This window comes from Mesoplodon bidens (assembly GCF_964165515.1).
Source record: "Mesoplodon bidens genome assembly, chromosome: 11".
Taxonomy (NCBI): Eukaryota; Metazoa; Chordata; class Mammalia; order Artiodactyla; family Ziphiidae; genus Mesoplodon; species Mesoplodon bidens.
In genome coordinates, this window is record NC_138167.1 from 85,074,919 (window position 1) to 85,096,231 (window position 21,313).

A 21,313-nucleotide genomic window follows, 5' to 3' on the forward strand; every position below is an offset into this window, starting at 1 on the left:
CCCAGTCAGCAGTTTTGGCTTCTTCTTTCTTGCCTTGAAATAACCTTCATTTTAGCCCTCTCCTTTCTCTACTGCTCCCCACTTTTCCTAAACCTAGGATTTAGTTATCCTTTGGGGTTCCTATTTCCATAGTCTTCTTTGTACATTGAATCCTGATTTCCTTGGACAAAGTGGTAAGGAATTTTGTGTGTGTGTGTGTTAGTTTCTGCTTTATAACAAAGTGAATCAGTTATACATATACATCTGTTCCCATATCCCTTCCCTCTTGCGTCTCCCTCCCTCCCACCCTCCCTATCCCACCCCTCCAGGCAGTCACAAAGCACTGATCTGATCTCCTTGTGCTATGCAGCTGCTTCCCACTAGCTATCTACCGGTAAGGAATTTTTTAAAAATTCTTCTGGAATTGACTGCTGAGGGCAGAGCTGCTAGAGGAGTCTCAGATTGTCCAGTGGCCTCTGGGCATTTGAGTGGTGAAGGTGGTCCCAAGACACTGTGTTTCTGTTCCCAGGGACAGTATGTGCTCCTACCCTGCAGGTCCTTTTGGTTTGCAGATGCTGGTCACCAACCAAGAGGTAGATACCATTCAGCTTAGAGAAGTATTTCACCAGCATTTACTTTGGGGTGGAAAGTTTTACCAGGAGGTCAGCTCCTCTGGAGTTTCAGGCTATGAAGATGGTCCTTGAAGTGTGGGGAAAAAACACTAGTGTAGGAGGAGTTATGAGGGGACACATCTGGAGGCAGCAAAGCCCTCTTACCTCCTGACTTCTCCTCTCTGTGCAAATGGGGGAGGTGTTGCAGGATGCCAAGGGCCCCACGGCTTTTCTCCCCACTTTCATGCTTGGTACCATCTCAGAAAAGTCCTTGTTTCCAGGGTCAGCTCCAAACAGGAGGCACAGGTTGTTTCCTGAATGACTCATTGGGTTTTACTTGACAGGTGTGTCCCGTGGCAGGCACAACAGCTCAAGCGTGGCTGAGCCTTGTCAAAAGGGCTTCTCGGCTTGGTCCTACCTTCTGTTTCAGCTGATCCTTGGCTCCGTGCTTTTGAGCATCTGGGAAACTGGGCATGGAAGTAATCCCACACTTTGTTCAATGACTAGCAGACACACAGGCGAGACAAGCCAGGAGCCCAGCCAATTCCCTTAAGAGTGTGAGCAGAGACCACGCCAGGGGGAGGAGCAGGGGGACGGACCCTCAGCGCTGCCACCAGTGCACCCAGCCAAGCTGTCAGGCTCAGCATCTGGCATGGGCTTCGAGTCTCTGACCCCCATCTTATTCCATCCTTCCTGAGGATTCATTAAGGGGCACACAGAAGGCTTTTTATAGGCATCCTGGTTCAGCCTTGGTAGGGTTGCTGAGAACAAAACAATATTTCTGGAGCGGACAGATCTTTAGAAACGTCGTTGCCAAAATATTTTATTTAAATCTTCATTGTGAGACATACTGACGCAAGGAGGATTTTCCTAACACCTTCAGAGTCGGAGGGGTATTGTGTGCATGAGCTGTTTGTGTGTCAAGGAGACAGGAGCACAGGGGAGGGAGGTCTTGGCTTCAGCTCTGACACGTTTAAACCGGTGGAGATCTCTGGAATCACCAAGCCAGGTCCTGTGGGGATCCTCAGACACACTCATCATTGCTGTGGAAACAACAGAGATTTCTGATATAAAATAGAAGGCAATCTCTGGTCATCACCCTTAAAAAGAACAAAGGTCTGGTTTTCATCTCTGCTTCTTGAGCTGGGGCCAGCCTTTCCTGTTCTCTCCTTTATGGACTTTGGAATAGGAGCTAAAGGAAAACTCCTAAATGGGAAAAAGGCTTCGTCTCTGAGTCCAGACAGGAGTGAGTAAACCAGTTTCAAAGTAGCCAGTTTTAACTAGCAGCTTCACTCCAGAACGTTGGAGACCCTACATTGAACTTGATTTTGAGTGGGCCTCTGAGTTTTTCTGCCTGTTTTTCGTGTCTGGGCTTCTAAATTACAGGGGGAACAGCCCAGGAACAGAAAAGCTGCTCTCATCTGCTTTCAGGCCTGCCGCAGACGAGAGAGAAGCTGTGAGTACCTTGAAATTTCCAGTGTGGGCTCTCAGACCTGCTGGTTGGAATAATCCTGACGAGATTTGGAGAATAGGCACAGGCACATGAGCATTTATACGCACTGAGTAGAATCTTTATCCCTTTCAGGTTCATCGGACTGTCACTGTCACTACTGATAAATCAAGTGTGTCACCCTTTCCACTATCTCAGCACCTCACGTAGAGAGCACGATGTAATGGAAGGACCCCTGCAGCTGGGGTCAGTCATGGGTTCTGCTCCCAGTTCTGCCTCTGTGAGCTGTGTGACCGTGCATTAGTCTGTTACCTTCTCTGGGCTTTACTTTATTCATCATTAAATTGTATATATTTGGGGGGTTACTAGATTCTTCTTCTTTTTTTTTTTTTTTTTTGCGGTACTTGGGCCTCTCACTGTTGTGGCCTCTCCCGCCGCGGAGCACAGGCTCCGGACGCACAGGCCCAGCGGCCATGGCCCACGGGCCCAGCCGCTCCGCGGCATGTGGGATCCTCCCGGACCGGGGTGTGAACCTGCGTCCCCTGCATCGGCAGGTGAACTCTCAACCACTGCGCCACCAGGGAGGCCCCTCTTTTTTCTTTTTTTAATCGTGGTAAAAAACACAACATAAAATTTACCATCTGAACTGTTTTTAAGTGTACAGTTCAGTTGTGTTAAGTATATTCGCATTTTTGTGAAACAGATCTCCAGAACTTCATCTTGAAAACTGAACTCTATACAATTGAATGGCAACTCCCCTTTCCCCACTCCTCCCAGCCCCTGGTAACCACCATTCTACTTTCTGTTCTGTGAATCTGACTATTTTAGATACCTCATATAAGTGGGATCATACGATATCTATTTGTTTTTTGTGACTGTCTATTCATTTAAATAATGTCTTCAAGGTTCATCCATGTTGTGGCATATGTCAGAATTTCCTTTTCTTTTAAAGGCTGAATTATATTCCTTTGTATGCAGATATCATATTTTGTTTGTCCATTCATCTGTTGACAGACATTTGGGTTGTTTCCACCTCTTGGTTATTGTGAATCATGCGCTATGAACATTGGTGTTCAAGTGTCTGTTCAAGTCCCTGCTTTCTTTTTGAAATATATATATATATATATATATATATATATATGTATATGTAATTTATGGATCACATGTTAGTTCTATTTTTAATTTTTTGAGGAACTGTCATACGTTTTCTAAGGTGGCCGTTCATTTTACATTCCCACTAGCTGAGCACAAGGGTTCCAATTTATCTACATCCTCATTAACACTTGCTATTTTCTGGTTTTTTGATAGTTGATATTTTAGTGGGTGTGAGATGTTAACTCATTGTGGTTTTGATTTGCATTTCTCTGATGATTAATGATGTTGAGCATCTTTTCATGGGCTTATTGTCCATTTGTGTATCATCTTTGTAAAAATGTCTATCCAAGTCCTTTGCCCATTTTTTAATCCAGTTATTTGATGTTTGTTGTTGTTGAGTTGTATATTAGATATAACGATTGACTATCTTTAACATTTATAACTCTACATTCTTACTGTCTTCAACCAACTTTTTTCATTCTCTTTCCTTCCTTTCAAGGGACAGATAATGGTTAATTGTCATATCATATGTTTGTAAGAAATTGAATCCATCAGTGACTGACAGATTTTTTTTTTTGCATACTTGGATTTTTTGCTGAATGTAAGTGACAGGAAGTGAAGGTACATTGTTCAAGGTTTGGTATAGCTAGATGTCCTTCGTAAAAGGGAAATTGTGGCATGGGAATCTTTTTCCTTCTGAAGGAAATGCTTCTTCAGGACTGACTATAAGCTGATCAATTTTCTAAGTATTTTACATACATTAACACATTTAATCCTCACAGCAACAATAAATTTATGAGGTAAATACCAGTATCATCCTCATTTTACAATGATGAAACTGAAGCACAGAGAGAACAAATAACTCACCTAAGGTCACAGATAGTAAGTTGAGGTCAGAGGTCTCTCTGCCTCCTGTCCCTCTCATCCTTAGCTGCTGCCTTGAATACAGACCTCTTTAGTCTTTGTTCTATTATACAGTATCATCCCCCGATGCTTTTGGTCTTTATCCCCTGCCTCTCTCCCTCAACTTTCCAACCATGCCCTCTGGAACCCTATTCAATGATAAACAGAATCCCTGTATCCTTAACATTTCTATGAAATGTTTCCCCTAGGACTTCCCTGGTGGCGCAGTGGTTAAGAATCCACCTGCCAATGCAAGGGACACGGGCTCCATCCCTGGTCTGGGAAGATCCCACATGCCGTGGAGCAATTAACCCCATGTGCCACAACTACTGAGCCTGTGCTCTAGAGCCCGCGAGCCACAACTACTGAAGCCTGCACACCTAGAGCCCACACTCCGCAACAAGTGAAGCCACTGCAATGAGAAGCCTGCGCACCGCAACGAAGAGTAGCCCCCTGCTCCACGCAGCTAGAGAAAGCTCACGTCCAGCAACAAAAACCCAACACAGCCCCCCCTCCCCGCCAAAAAATGGTTCCAATATTTTCTGTTGTCAGCTGAGGCCTGAGTCTCTCCTGAGGTTCCTGCTTTTCTTTTATCCTTTTCAAGGGAAGGGGTCTCACTCTTACCTACCTTCTGCCCCTCAGACTGGGAGTTGGGAATTAATATCTCCTTTGCTCTCCAAAGCTGTTGCCAGGCTGCAGTTCCACCCCTCTTACAGAAAATTCCCTTTGGCTTCGAGGCTCACCTCTCATCCCCATATCATCCCTGTCATGTGTCAATCTGCTGATCAGTCTCTGTGTTCACAGACGATTTGGGCAGCTGGCCCATGACCTCTCTGTCCCCCAGCTTCTGCCAACTGCTAACTCCAGTGTCCAAAAGATGACCCTCCTGAACCCACTGGCTCCTCTGATCTTTCGCTTCAAACCCAGTGTTTTCCACTTGGCCTCTACTTCACCATGCTGGCCTTTCAGCAGCCCTACCCTGCTGTGTCATCACTCAGGATGGCCCTATCCCGAAATCTCAAGCTCCAATGTCCTTCTAGCTTATCATTCCCTCACCCCTATTAGTTAGTTCATGAAGGTGTTTAGAGCCTGGACCATCATGTCCACCCAGTCTATATCCCCTTCCTCACTTAACCCTGACCCTAGGGTGATCATCTGAACCATTTTCTTATTGACAGCTTCAGCAGCATTAGTCCCCATCCCTGCCTTCTTTCCTCCTGTTTTGGAGAATGAAGCATCTCTCATTCCTTCAAATTTAATACTTCAACCTGTGTCCCCTGCCGCTTCTCTGGGGTCCTGCTCTGTCAGTCATTCCCTCTCTGCCATGCATCTTCACCCTCTTCCTTTTCCCTGTGTACATGCTCAACTCTCTCCATTCCCCATCCTTCTCCTGACCCTGCATCCCTACCCCAGCTTCTGTTCAATCTCACGCCTTCCCCTTCTCTAAATTTCGGGAAAGAGAGTCCCTACTTACTCATCTCCTTTTCAACTCTCTGTCCATCAAAATTTGACTTCTGTTCACAGGGTATTTGGGTACATGTGAGGCTGGGTTAGAAATCTGAAGTAGTGAATGCCTGTTTACTTCCATTGACTTGATGGAGGGCAAGGCCACACTGATGCAAGACAAGGTGACGGGCAAACCCAAGGAGCATGGGAACATCTACTGTGTGCCTGTCGGAGGGGGAAAGAGAGTAGAAAAGGGCTATGCCGTGCCACTCTGTGCATCTTAATTGAAGGTTCACTTGCACAGTGCTTGGAACATAGCGGATATTCAGTAAAGGAGCCCCCACTCTTGTCTCCTTTCTTTGGAACTCAGTTATCTTTGTACAGCGTGGGGTTGGACCAAATGATCATCAAACACCTTCCAGCTCTGTCTTCATACAACAGAATTTCTCCTAGCAGTGTCTTGAGTTTGTAACTGCCTTGGAGACAAGCCTTTCAAAAACGGCTTACGAAAAGATCTCTGTTCTTTCCACAGAGCATTCTAAACAAATATCAACAAAAAATGTTTTTAAGAGACATTGAAACTCATTGCCTAATCGCCTATTTACCTCATCATGCTTCTTCTTGAGTAATCTAAACCAATGTGTGTGTGGTGACAGTGGTGTTATGAGGATTAAAGCTGTGATGTGATTTCCATCCAAGTTAGTATATATGCATTTCAAAGGGATTTTTAGGGTCTGACACATCAATCTTAAGGAGAAACTATGATTCAGTTCAATTTTGGACTAAATAAAGGAAGGCTGATGAAAATTTTTAGACAGATGGGGGCTTTTGTGGACAGAGCTGGACAAAAAGAATAGGAAAAGAATGCAGAATTCAATCAGGCAGTAAAGAGATTGGTTGAATCCAGCCTAGACTAGGGGTTGCTGAATTCCATCTACCCAAATTAAGCTTCTCTAAAAAGGGCCGGTATGTTTGCTATTTCAAGAGAATGTAGCATACTCGTATCCTCAAAGTCTGTCACTGTGATCTCAATATAAAATGGGTAACATTTTAATCTTGAGATTCTGAGTTGAAAGGTATATGAGATGTTGACTGAGTTTGTAAACAGAACTGGAATATTTGAGAACTCAATTTATTATATATATATTTTTTCTTTTTTAATATATTTGTTTATTTATTTTTGGCTGCGTTGGGTCTTTGTTGCTGCGCTCTGGCTTTCTCTAGTTGCGGCGAGCGGGGATTACTGTTTGATGCGGTGTGCGGGCTTCTCATTGCAGAGGCTTTTCTTGTTATGGAGCACGGGTTCTAGGTGTGCAGGCTCAGTAGTTGTGGCGCATGGGCTTAGTTGCTCTGCGGCATGGGGGATCGTCCCAGAACAGGGCTTGAACCCGTGTCCCCTGCCTTGACAGGCGGATTCTTAACCACTGCGCCACCAGGGAAAACATCAATTTATTATATGTTTAAGTTTATTTGATTAGAGTTGCAACAGGAGAGCTCTAAATGCTAGGGAAGCTTTTTTTTGTTACGGTCATAAATTTGTCCTGTAAGACATTGGAGGCACGTAAAAATTAGTTTGAGTATATTACACTTATAAATGCAGTTTAAAATTAAGACTAATTGATGAAGTTTATAGATAGAACTGATTATCTAAGCAGTTTAGCCTGTCAACAAGAGTTTCTGGAAACTTGTCAGAGAAAATTTGAAAGTGATTTTCTTATCTTACTAGTTTTATAGAGTCGTAGTTTGGACTGAAAGTAATGAAAACCAGGTTTTTATATTTGTAATTTGGGAACTTGAATATTAATTTAGAGTAAAGTAACTGAAAACCCTTTCTGTGGAAAAGGTCCCCATTAGGAATAGGATAAGCCAAGACAGGAAGGATGAAAAGCTCTGGAGTATATGGACAAGGAGAGCTGTTTGGGGCTGCAAGAAAATGGGTACCCCAGGGATGTAATGGCAGATATCATGGGGAATACTGGAGTGTACTAAGGCTTGTGGCCTGAAATATTTTCTCTTAATGTGAATACTTTTTTAAATTTTTATTTTATTTTATTTTTTTAGCCATGCCACGTGGCATGTGGGATCTTAACTCCCTGACCAGGCATCCAATCCACACCCCCTGCACTGGAAGCACAGAGTCTTAACCACTGGACCGCCAGGGAAGTCCCAATAATGTGAATACTTTTAAGAATGCTCCAGTTCTAATTTCTATCTTTGTATGCCCTTTTTTGACATGATATTTGATATTTAACAGATTAAGATTAAATCAGAAGAAGGTAACACCCAAAATTGGATGACGCATTAACTCCATGGGGAGTATTGATTGGTTTCTCAGTAGTTCACATACAATATTACCTCACTATTAAATGATTTTCTTATTTTGACTCTTCTAGAAATTGGGGACCAAAAAGAGGTAAAGAAAAAATGAGCCAAAGGTTTTAAGTAACCAGCTGATAAAGTAGAATTCGTACTCATTTCTGGCTCCTCCAGCTGACTTGGACCAAATGGTGAGGGAGGAGAAGCAATTGTCCTTGAGATGCTCCAGGTTTCCCATTCTTTTTCCCCGCGTAAAGTTATGCTTTTGTCTTCTCCGCTCATCAGATTCCATTCTCAGGGAGAATTGGCCTATTGGTTGATATTTTAATGTGAATTTAAGATCAAGAGGTAGTTTTTCTCTAAGTCTTGTCTTTAGTCATAGAATGAAAGAAACGCTACAACAAGGTCATCACTGTTGGGTGAATTAAGTGACCACCACCTTCACTGAGAGCACCTTAAGGGAGGGTGAGGTACATGTAGGAGAGCAGGGGTTCTGGTAATAATTATTCTGGGACTGTCCTGGTAGATGGGAGAGATGGTGGTCCTATGTACAGGCCAGTAGTTCCTAAACCTGGCCAGCCATCATAATTACTTGAAGAGATGTTTTTAAAACATTCTAGGCCTGGCATTCCTCATTCAGATTCTTATTCAGTTACTCTGGGGTGCCTTTGTGTTCAGCCCTGTGGAGGGACAGCTATTATAAAACTGGTGATGAGGTTACTTAAAGAAGTGGGTGTATACTCCATTGCTTTCTTTTTTTTTTTTTTAATCTTTATTGGAGTATAATTGCTTTACAATGTTGTGTTAGCTTCTGCTGTACAACAAAGTGAGTCAGCTATTATGTACATATCTCCTCCCTCTTGCGTCTCCCTCCCACCCTCCCTATCCCACCCCTCTAGGTGGTCACAAAGCATCAAGCTGATCTCCCTGTGCTATGCGGCTGCTTCCCACTAGCTATTTTACATTTGGTAGTGTATATATGTCCATGCCACTCTCTCACTTCGTCTCAGCTTACCCTTCCCCCTCCCCGTGTCTTCAAGTCCATTCTCTACGTCTGCATCTTTATTCCTGTCCTGCCCCTAGGTTCTTCAGAACCTTTTTTTTTTTTTTTAGATTCCATATATATGTGTTAGCATACGGTATTTGTTTTTCTCTTTCTGACTTACCTCACTCTGTATGACAGACTCTAGGTCCATCCACCTCACTACAAATAACTCAATTTTGTTTCTTTTTATGGCTGAGTAATATTCCACTGTATATATATGCCACAGCTTCTTTATCCATTCATCTGTCGATGGACACTTAGGTAGCTTCTGTGTCCTGGCTATTGTAGATAGTGTTATAACAGCACAGTTACAGTTTGGGGGCACAGATTTCCTCCACTCTTAATCATAAGCAAGCAGAAGCCCTAACTATTATAGATTCTGATGATCTCTAAGCTGTTTATGTCTTGCCTTTTCTCTCTCTTTATTTCTGTTTCTCTGATCTTTCTCTTTTCCCCCTTGTGTTTTTCTATAACACACTTATAGGCTGCCTGAGGCTCTTTTTACTGGCTCTCTGCTCATATTGTTTTTCTATTCTTCAAAATAAATAAAGCTGAATATATCCCTATTATTTATCCAGAAAAAAGGGGCTAATAATCTTATCTTCCCCTCTGAGATGAAGTGATAGGACTACTTACTATACACCAGACCCAAGACTGGCAGTTTTACATATATACCACTTCATTTCATCCTCAGCACAACCCTGGAAGACAGGAGCTATATTCAGAAAAGTTAACTCTATTGCCCAAAATGACTCTGCCCAGGAATGACTAATTTTAGTTTCTTCATCACCAGCAAACGATGATTGATCACCTAGCACAGGAGGGGGTCCTAGCACAGGAGACCAGCCTAGGCTGTTCTGAGCTTGCTAATTAGATCATGCTGCTCTCTCCTTGGTACACTGTGTCTTGTGGTATTGATTAAAACCAACACATTAAAAATAAAACTTGATGTAGAGAATGGACTTGAGGACACGGGGAGGGGGAAGGGTAAGCTGGGACGAAGTGAGAGAGTGGCATGGTCATACATACACTACCAAATGTAAAATGGATAGCTAGTGGGAAGCAGCCGCATAGCACAGGGAGATCAGCTTGGTGCTTTGTGACCACCTAGAGGGGTGGGATAGGGAGGGTGGGAGGGAGACGCAAGAGGGAGGAGATATGGGGATATATGATTATGTATAGCTGATTCACTTTGTTATACAGCAGAAACTAACACACCATTGTAAAACAATTAAACTCCAGTAAAGATGTTAATAAATAAATAAATAAATAAATAAAACTTGAAAATTTAACTCTTTGCTTAGCTTTTAAAAATCATTATTAATATCATATTCCCTTCAATTCCACAAATGCTACAATTTGAAAAAAAAACACACACAAAGGAAAATCTAAAGATCACCAATAATTCTATTAATCAGAGGAAATTGCTGTTAACTTTTTTGTGTATCACGACCTGCGTTTTGCTAAATACTTGTGCACACACATTTATAGCATCCTTATACTTTAAAAATACAAATTTGATCATGCTAGGTTTTATGTATAATTTTATACTTTTCCACAGTGATTGTAGCGTGGACAATGGCTATATAAACCAGGATTCCATTATTTAACTGAGCATAATTTATCTATTTATCCAATCCCTGATTGTTGCTTACTCAAGTTGTTTCCATTTCCACTTTTAAAAACAAGGCTGTGTTGGACTTCCCTGGCGGTCCAGTGGTTAACACTCTGCGCTTCCACTGCAGGGGGCACGGGTTCGATCCCTGGTTGGGGAAGATCCTGCATGCCAGACACTGTGACCGAAAACCCCCCAAAAAACAACAGGCTGTGTTATCTAGCCCAGCAGTTCTTTAAATATCAAGACTACAGGCAGATAGCTTTAAAGATGTGAGAAGTCAGAATATATATAATCATGATCCCATCATAAGAAATCTCCCGGGTGATGACCTGTATCCTATCAAGAGATGACTGGGGAAACAGCAGCAAAAGCACTGATAATGAGCACTGATTACACTTAAATGTAGGTCTAAGACTTAAATACAGATGGGGAAAAAGTGGAAGAATAGCATGTAAATATTAAACATTCTGATAAATTAGAAATAACACAACTAAAAGCAATGGAGAAGAGGAAGGGAAGGTAAGACCATTGATTGGCACATAGGTAATGCATAATATAAGTGGGAGTCAAAAGATACCAGATAAAAGTCTAAAGCAATTGTAGAAGTCCATGTAAGGAAAAAGGGGATTATGACCATTAAAAAAACAAAATATTAATATAAAGGTAACCACCACAGTAAAAATATAAACTTTCTTAAATTTCAAAATATATAACAATGACAAAAAAGGGAAAATAGTTTCTTATATTTGCAAAAATAAATATGTTAAGGATAATCTATAAGCTCATAAAAATAGCCACCTAGGAGGGTTACAGATGATAAGGGTAGAAAGGATAGGAATGGAAGTGAGATTTCTCTGAGTTTACCTTTTTATACAGTTTTGACTTTTGAACCATGTAAAAATTATGCATATTTTAAAAATAAAATTAAATCCTTTAAGTCCAAAGAATAAAAAAAGGCAAACATTTAAATTGAGTGTAAACAGAAACAAGTGAACCTAATTGCATATCAAATTGTACATCAAGGGAGTTACCTGATGGTCTAGTGGTTAGGATTTGGTGCTTTCACTACCTTGTCCCGGGTTCAATCCCTGGTTGGGGAACTGAGATCCCACAATCTGTGCAGCACAGCCAAAAAATAATAATAATAATAATAATAATAATAATAATTGTACATCAAATATAACTACATAGAAAATGGAATTAATTCAAGTACATTTTTAATATACCTTCACAGAGTATATTCTATGAACAGAAAGAACTTTAAATAAATATTTTATTTTACTTAGTTTTTATGTATGTAGTAAGTAATACTGAGATTATTTTGTATGTGTTGAAGCATATAGCAAATGAGAAAATATCTTAACCTTTTTGGAAACTAGAGTTCTCACTCTGGGAGAAGATAAAAATATGAAATGGGGAAAGAGAGGAAGATTTCTATGCTATTGGATTTGAAATGGAGGTATTAGTATGAACTCATGACTTCTTGAAAAATTACACTTCTTGGCTCTGTGCACTGAAAGTGTCTAGAAATAGTGACATCCCATTAGCAATGAGCACAACTAGAAACCAGATACTGGTTTCTAAATATCATTTTTCATTTAGAAGAACCAGGGTTCCTTGAAGAAATAGCTGATTCTAGGTCTGAGACAGAAAAAGTACAAGGTGAGCCTAGAACCACTTGTGCCACAAAGTAAGGAAGTACTCAAAGATCAATGGGACAATGTCAAAATTATGCAGAAACCAGACTATAGGGGCTCCCATTGGACAAATCTGGGGCAATTTCAGCATCTAAAGGAATAATTGTGGTGATGGGGGGAAAGAATACAAAAGAATGCCAGCTAATAAATATAGAAAGAAGGAGAGAAATAGAAAATTACCAGACAGGATAACACTGCAATGCATATACCTTAATAGAATTCTGGATTAAAAAATATATATTATAAAGATCATTCTGGGGAAAACTGGGAAATTTTTTCTTGAATTCTTTGTTAAATGATATTGCAACAATGCTAAATGTATTGAATGCAGTAATTGTGGCTATGAGGAGGATGTCCTTGTTATTACGAGACACAGGCTCAAGTGTTTAACAGTGAAGTATCATAATGTCTGTAATCTAATTGGAATGAAACAGCAAAAAATAAGTAGGTAGAATGAGAGTGATAAAGCAAATGTGGCAAAATGTTAGCAACTGGTGAATCTAAGTGAGCATGTATGGGTGTTCATTACATTGTAACTTTGACATTTTTCAAAATAAGGAGCAAGGTGGTGGCGAAAATTGCTTTATTATAGAAGAAACAGATCTAATAAAACAATGTTATTATACAATTACAACATCACCATTTAAAAATCTCTAATGAAATAGTGGATCTAGGCAGTGATCACCAATCACTACTAAAACCATTAGGTGAAAAGTCGGTGAGAAAGTATAAATTGGGGAGTTTAGGCTAAGAGAATTTGAATCCACTAAGCAATGTAAATATCACTAAAAGTGGCGTAAACAGGCTTTATGTGCATTTGCTGTGATACAATATGAAGTGTACAGAGCCACCTATAAAACATTCTTGCCAAAAAAGAAAAAGAAAGGATCCGAATTCAACCAAGACTCTAGCTCTGACTTCCAGTTTTGAGGATATAGAGGAACATAATAAATGATACAATCGGCCAAGTCCAGAATATAAGAAATTCTACAGGACAAAATAACCTGATTTTTTCAACAAATAAATGAATAATACAAAGTGAAGAAATTGTTATAGATTATAGAGAATAGAAATAACAACTAAATCCACTATATAGAACTTGTTTGATGCAGATTTGAACAAACTGTTAAAGATATTTTGAAATTATATGTGAATGGGCATCAGATGATATTAACAAATTACTGCTAACTTGGATAGGTGAAAGAATGATATGAGGGTAATGTTAATTTTTAAAATCCTTATATTTTAGATATTCAGACAGATATATTTGAGTCAAATGCCAGGGATTTGCTTTAAAATATTTCAATGACAACTGCAACAATAAAGAATGGTGTGGGGATAAATGAAACAAGAACTGGGCAAAATGTTGATAATCTATAAAGCTGGGTGTTGGATGTATGGTGGTTCATTATTCTTTTTACTTTTGTGTATATTTGAAAATTTACATTATAAAAGTTTTTAAGCTATAACGGAGTTTGAAGTACGTGTATCTTTGTACACCTTTTTGATTATTTATTAAATTCTGAAAGTAGAATTTTGAGGCCAAAGAGTATGCATGTTTTGAAAACTTTTGATATCTATTGCCTAATTGAAAAAAAAGGCTGTCTTTTAACCAAAATTGTATAGTAGTTTCTTCAGAAATATGTGATTCCTCTAAAGAAAACTCAATCATCAATGAGCACATGAGAGTGAGTTTTGTTTTTTTGTTTTGTTATTTGTCTGTGTCTCTTGTGATGACTGTCCCTATCTTTATAGAATTATTCCTCATTACTGCCTTGTGGATGCTGAATTGGTGGCAAGTCTGAGTAGGTGCTTTCACCAAATAACGCTTCTGTTCAGATTTGGAGTAAGAAACAGATTTGGCTCTCCTTAATCTGCTTTTTTTAGTTAAGAGAATTTAAGTTTTTGTGTCTTAAACCATACAGATCAGGAAGATTTCATTCTACAATGTGGGAATCATTGAACTGTGACTCATTTCCTGAGGGAATCTGAGAAGACTCAACACAGGTGGAAGTTATGCCTGGGGAAAAACAAAAGGATCAAAAAGCCGTTAAGAGGATGAAAAGGACTTAATGGAAGAGGGCCTCTAGGTGTCTTAGACAAAGTATGATAGAACTCTAAGAAATAGGGAAAGGGAAAAAAAGCAGCTCTTCTTGGTTCCTATGTGTCAATGATTTGCCAGCTTTGGCCAACACAAGAGATATCTTAGTTGCAAGAGGGAAAAACAGAAAATTCTCAACAATTTCCCTGCCTACTCCACTACTGTCCATCTCCACCTGCCCCTCACATACCAGTACTGCTCTTCCACCTAAGATTGAAACTGAGGGTTTTGGAAAAGTGTCACCGGGATTTGTTCAGGCATTGTTTTTCGCTAAGTATGTCAAAACGACTGTCAACATGCTCTTCTTAACAGCCATAGGGTACAAAGTGAGAAAAACACATGCATATTGGGAAACAGTTTTGTCCCAAAACTGAAGTACAAAAGTTCATGCGAATACTCACTGTTAAATGTGATTTTGAAAGGCAGTTTCTACCTTGAAGATGCATTGTCTTATGTAGACTCCGAACGTTGTATGGAGAAACTTTGTGGCATAAGGGGGTTGTGGATACCCCCGAATATTCCCACCTGTCATTTGAGCTGGTGTTGCCTCATTGTACTACAGGTTAGTTCCTGTCTCATAGTTCCTTCTGGGGGGATCTTAATTAAAAGGAGACCTGTGATCTGGCAGTGGAGTCTTCATAGGAGCTTTAATACCCCTGCAGATTAGAGGTCAGAATGGTAAGGAAATCAGCCTCCAGTAACCCCAATCTCGAACCCTCCAAAATATCTGGCAGCATGCAGAGGCCTTGGTGCTCTCTCTTCACCTGAGCTTCCCCTAAGGCCTGGCTTTCTTGGAGTTGTCAGAGCACAGGATATTGTCATTATTTGCCTCAATAAGAAACTCAGGGACAAATTTATTTGGATTCAAGATTCTGGTTGAAATGAATTAAAACCAATTAAAGCCAACTTCCATAAAATTTAAAAGAAGAAGAACGGAAGGAGCAAGGAAGGGAGGGAGGGAAGTAGGGAACCATTTTATAAAGACACAGGGATTTCGCACAGAGATCAAGGACATATTTACACCTGAGCATCAGGAAGGAATTGGGATCCAGGAATTTGCAAGCCAGGGAACTCAATCTTTTTCTCTCATCGACTTCATTGTTTTTCAGTAGACCATTCTTCTGAGTTCCCATGTTACAAGTACAGCCACCCAGTCTTACGGGCTCAGCTTTAATCATCTGTTAACTTCTGGCCAATCTTACGAAGTCAGCTTGAATCACACGTTAACTTCTGGCCCAATCATTGATGGCCAGAAAGGAGGGTACGTACTGCACATATGGCCACCATGCCCAGTGCCCAGAAAGGAAAGAATGGTAGTAAGTGGGGCAGAAGTACTAAAAAGTTATCTACTCATCTTGTGCACTGTTATAATCTGGATGTGCTTACCCACCATTCTAGGCCATCCTTTTTCACTTGCCAACTATGTATTAAGTACCTATGATGGGCATGGTAATGAGTTAGTTGCCACAAAAACACAAAGAAGAGTCAGACATGTCCCATCAACTTGGGAAAACAGGACACTTAGAAATTAAACTAGAAATTTAAACTTAAAAAACTAATAATTTAACAATATTAAATAAGATATATAGAGAGAAATTAAATTAGAAATAATAAAAATTATATGAATATATTTATATAATATATTGTATTACTATTGATCTATAGAGTTAATGAAATAATATATTAATTATATTAGTAAAATTAATATTAATAAAATTAAAATAGAAATTAAGTTGCATTCCAAGGCATTCATCAGAAATGACCATAGTATAAAACTAACACATGTCCGTTTGCAGAGGCTGTGATCAGAGGATCACAGCATATCTTAGAAGTCATCTGCATAATTTTCCTTTCAATTGAGGAATCTCTTCTGCAATACTGGTGGCAGACACTGGGTCTGCCAGCCTCTGCTCTAATGCATTCAGAATGCTTTGTGAGGCAGAGAGCCCTTTGCATTGTTGCACAATGTTAATTATTAGATTGTTCTTCCTTATAAGAAAACAAAATAAGCCTCCTTATAATTTCTCATCATTGATTCTACCTCTGCACAAACTTTACACGTACCAGCTTAGTCAATATTTGAAGGTTATGATGGCTTCCCCAACTCTCCTACCCCAGAGTTGACGATATTCCACCCCAAATCTTCCCAAGTTCTTCAACGGCTATTTATAAGACCTATTTTGATTCTTCCTGAACCTCATTCCCCTCATCTGAATATTTTATCTATATCCTTCTTAAATTAGGGAGCCAGACCTCTATACTATATAGAGTTTAACCTAGGCAGACTGTAGAGTAAATCCAATGAGATATTTCCATGGTGGTGCATAAGAAAGTAGGATGGTTTTTGGAGATGGAGGATCTGAGGCTTCCAGAAAATAAGGGTTTTTTTAAGAGAATCAGACTTCTGCCCCAATGATAGCTAATCCTGTGCTCTCTCATGAAATGTTCATAGACAACCTGCATTCAAATTAATTGAGATTATGTGTTAAAAATGAAGAATGAGGGCTCCTACACTAGACTGTGAAATCGGAATTTCTGGATGTGGAGTCTGGGAATCTACATTTTTACTACTCTCTCCTGATATTTCTTACATACACGAAATTTCAGAACCATCAATATGGTGGTTGGGAATACAGGATTTTCCAACATCTAGCTGTGTGACTGTGGGCAACTTACTTGACTTCTTTGAGCTTCAGTTTCCTCATCTATAAAATGAGGATAATAACTCCTTAGAGGCTGATTTATTAAAATAATAATGTATGTGTTGCAGACACTGCTGCTTTTCTACCTGATTGCCATTTTCCAGCCCATCCTCCTCTTCTTTGGCCATGGAGCCCAGTTGTGTTTGAGTAGGGTGTGCTCCATGTGTTCAAGGAAGGTGAGCCAGAGTTGACTGTGATTGGTCTAAGATGATATTGGCAGTTTCATTCCCCTTGTCATTGACTGGTTTAGTTTTCTGTAAGTGATTTGACCCCAGACAATGAGATGTGAGGGAAATCTGTGGAGACCTTCTGGGGTAGGTCTATTTCTATTCTCCCAACCAATAGAAAGAGACATGTGGGAGTGTAGTTTTCTAGATGTTGAGATTTGTGTGTGGCACCTGGAATCATTTCAGCCATTGTGCAACCACAAGAGGAGGTGTTGCCCACGTGCCAAGAATGGCAGTGTAGGAGGATGGAACCTCCAGGATGTCGTTTTGCTGCTCAGTCAGCCAACCCTGGAATCAGTCACTCCTCACCAATGGTTATGAGATAGGAAACCCCTACTGCTTAAGCCCGTTTTAGTTAGGTACTCTTACAGCCGAAAGCATTCTGACGGACATGGCAAGTAATGCCGTTAGCATAGTGCCTAACACATAATATTTACACACTAAAAGGCATCTATCATTATCATCATCATCATCATTATTATTAACAGAAATGCTGGATTTCTTATCTATTAAAGGTAGAGCAGGGATTATAGTGCCAATCCTATTACAAGACATATATACTCAAAAATATTTACTGAAAGTTTGCATTAATTCTCCTTGGTTTCCATTCTTTGTTTCAGCTATTGAAATAATGGTGGTTCTATTATATGATGCATATCAGCTCTCCTTCCTAGCATTGAGTTTGTCACAAATTTGACAAATTTTTCAGCCTTTAAAAATTTCACTTAAATTTGGCCTCCCTTGAAAGATGGTTATGATTTGAGTAGGAGAGACAGGCTTCCATGTTGGTGGTAGGAGCACACTATGACTGAGAATTATTCGGGGAACAAGCCTAGTTTCATGATCTGTCATGGGTGGTCCCAAGTTAAGCACTGTAAAGGCATCTGGAGGGCAGCTTGTGGAGTGTAAGGATTTGGGAATTTGTCCCATAAATCCCTGGAGGTTTTTGTCTGGTGAGGCATCTGGGACAGTTAGCTGAAGTTAGGTGCCCTGCCCAAGGTCATTCAACGGTGGTGTGAACAAAGAGGGATTAGAATTCACAGTCACAGTGCCTGGAATTCCTGTGCATGACTGGACTCTGCTACGTGATGTTACTTGGGGTCAACAGCAATTACTGTGGCAACAGTATCTCTGGAGAGCAAGGGGAGGGACAGTGGTGGAATCAGACTCATTGACTCATAGAATGGTACAACTGGAAGAAATCTCAGGAACTGTCTTGGTCCAGCACTCTCATTTTATAGAGGAGGAAGTTGACATCCATAGAGGTCGAGTGATGTTTCCAAGGTTACATGGCCAACCAGTGGCAGAGCAGAGATGAGGACTTTGGTCTTATGATGCTTGGCTTCCTGCTTTTTCCCTGTATCATTTCTGCTGAACTTATTTAAAAACACTCTAGAGTTTCATGACATGAGGACTACAAGCACATTGGCAACATTGTAAACAGACTGCATTCTCGTATTAGAGCCATTGCTTAATTTTAATTTATTTTACTGTCTAGTTTTATCAGAACTCCCTGTATTGCTTTTGAATTCCTAGCAGATGTGCTAGGCAAGTACTTACTTTCATGACTGGTTTATCAAGCCTTATTTGTGAAGTATGTCCATAATGTAGAGGTGACTCTTTTGTGGCTCTAGAATCTAGTGTTGTTACCTTATATTCAAATAACAGGTATGAAAATTGGGGAACTAGTCCTTATGACTGAACTATCATTATGGAGCACCAATTATGTGCTAAGAATTGATTTTTTTTTAAGAAATGGCCTTCGATTTGTTAATTAATTAATTTATTTTTGGCTGCGTTGGGTCTTCTTTGATGCGTGCGGGCTTTCTCTAGTTGCGGCGAGCAGGGGCTAGCTACTCTTTGTTGCGGTGCCCGGGCTTCTCATTTCAGTGGTTTCTCTTGTTGAGGAGTATGGGCTCAAGGCACACGGGCTTCAGTAGTTGTGGCATGTGGACTCAGTAGTTGTGGATCATAGGTTCTAGAGTGCAGGCTCAGTAGTTGTGGCACGTGGGTTTAGTTGCTCTGCGGCATGTGGGATCTTCCTGGACCAGGGATTGAACCTTGTCCCCTGCATTGGCAGGCGGATTCTTAACCACTGCACCACCAGGGAAGTCCAAGAATTGATCTTGAAACCAACAAGAACCTACTTATAGAACAGGGAATTCTACTCAATGCTCTGTGGTGACCTAAATGGGTAGGAAATCCAAAAAAGAGGGGATATATGTATATGTATAGCTGATTAACTTTGCTGTACAGCAGAAACTAACACAACATTGTAAGCAACTATACTCCAATAAAAATTAATAAAAAAAGAGAATTGATCTTGATACAGCACACATGATGATATGTCATTTTTACCCCTATAAAAATAGCAGAGGAAGTTTGTGCTACCATGGCAGTTTTACAGATGAGAGAAGTGGGGATCAAGATCACGCAGCTAAAAATAGTACAGGTGGAATTAGAAGCCTGATCCATTTGAATCCAGAACCCTTGATGGATTTGGAAAACAGAGGGAATGGTAATTCTGTCAGAGAAGTAATTTGGGGTCTAAGGCACAGACCACAAGGGACAGTATCTGGAGTGGAGTCATCCGGGGATTTCCCTGGCAGCCCAGTGGTTAGGACTTCACACTTCCACTGCCAGGGGCCAGGGTTTGATCCCTGGTCAGGGAACTAAGTTCTCACAAGCCAACAGTGCGGGGGTGGGGGGAACACCTCTGGCGTAGAGTCATCTGGGTCAACAGCAGAGGCAATGAGAGCACTGAATTCCAGGAAAAGCAATCACCAGAAATCAAGAGGTTTGCCTGTTTCACAACATTGGCCCTGCTTCTGAATATCTACCAAAAATATGTTTGGTTTGGAAGGCAACCTGGCACCATCCCCCAGCCAGTAGGAGATGCCAACTAGGGGTTGAGGTTTTTCAGACTGACATTTCATTAGCAAAGGAATTGTGCTCTCGATTCTGCATCCTGAGGGAGAAGGAGCCTCATTCGGCTTTGGCAGATGCAGCAGAGGGTGGGGGTTTAGAGCATGGGCTATGGATTTAGCCTTGGCCTATCTAGTGCCAGGTCACCAGTTACCAGGTGTGTAACCTTGGAACAGTGACCTTCATCTCTGAATTCCCACCTCTAAAATGGGATAATAATAGCACTTACCTCATAGTCTTGTGCAATTTCAGTGAGATGATGCGTGTAAAACACTGGGCACAGAGCCAGGCATTCAGTAAATAAATGTTCACAGTTACCATCGTCATCTGAGTTGTTATTCTGGTGGCTGCACCTGGGGAATCAGGAGAGTGGGGCTCTACTTTTTCACTTCTTCTACACATCTACATTCCTGCTTTCTTCAGGAGGTCACAAAAGTTTTCTGGACTTTAGTGTCATGATAGAAAGTCAACGAGTGTGTGTGCTTCCTGATGCATCACTGTGCCACATCAGAAATAAGGCAGAGAGGGACTTCCCTGGTGGGCCAGTGGGTAAGACTCCATGCTCCCAATGCAGGGGGCCTGGGTTCGATATCTGGTCAGGGAACTAGACCCTGCACACCTCAAGTAAGAGATTCCTGCATGCCGCAACTAAGAGGTCTACATGCCACAACTAGGAGTCCGCATGCCGCAACTAAGAGTCTGAATGCTGCAACTAAGAAGCCCATGTGCTGCAACAAAGATCCTATGTGCCGCAACTAAGACCTGGTGCAGCCTAAATAAATAAATAAATAAATAAATAAATAGAAATAAGGCAGAGAGGAAGAGAGGAAGAGAAAATGCCTGGTTGCCATCCTGGGCTGTGTGTTATAGTCACTCATGATGCTTTTGTAAAAGTGGATTGTCTCTGAGCCAGACTTGAAGCCAAGCTCTCACATTTCTAAAAATGACAACAAAAGTTCATTATCTTGTTTGTGCTTATTTTAATTCATGAATGTGACTGAATGATGACACGGAGATGCCGACACCATTGAAAAAAGAATTTATTACTTACATTTCCTGAAAGGAGTGGCCATGCCATGTCACACAGGTCCACATAGGGAGCACCAGGTTTGGTCAGGAGGCAGAAAGGAGCCAGAGGAAAGCCTAGGCCAGAGCCTTTATTGGGGTTTCTGCAGAAAAGACACAGCAAGGCAGAGTA

The 21,313-nt window shown here is 40.7% G+C and overlaps 1 protein-coding gene across 6 annotated transcripts in view; it reads left to right on the top strand.

Moving 5' to 3' along the window:
* EEA1 (early endosome antigen 1) overlaps positions 1 to 21,313 on the top strand; it is a 315,773-nt gene that overhangs the window by 54,816 nt on the left and 239,644 nt on the right. The window contains exon 1 of one of the 6 annotated variants that reach the window (XM_081247861.1): positions 1,980 to 2,046. The exons of the other annotated variants lie outside the window; for them this stretch is intronic. The gene's annotated coding sequence lies outside the window, so the exon portion shown is untranslated. Of the gene's footprint in view, positions 1 to 1,979; positions 2,047 to 21,313 lie in introns of those variants that run through there. 6 annotated transcript variants of the gene reach the window in all.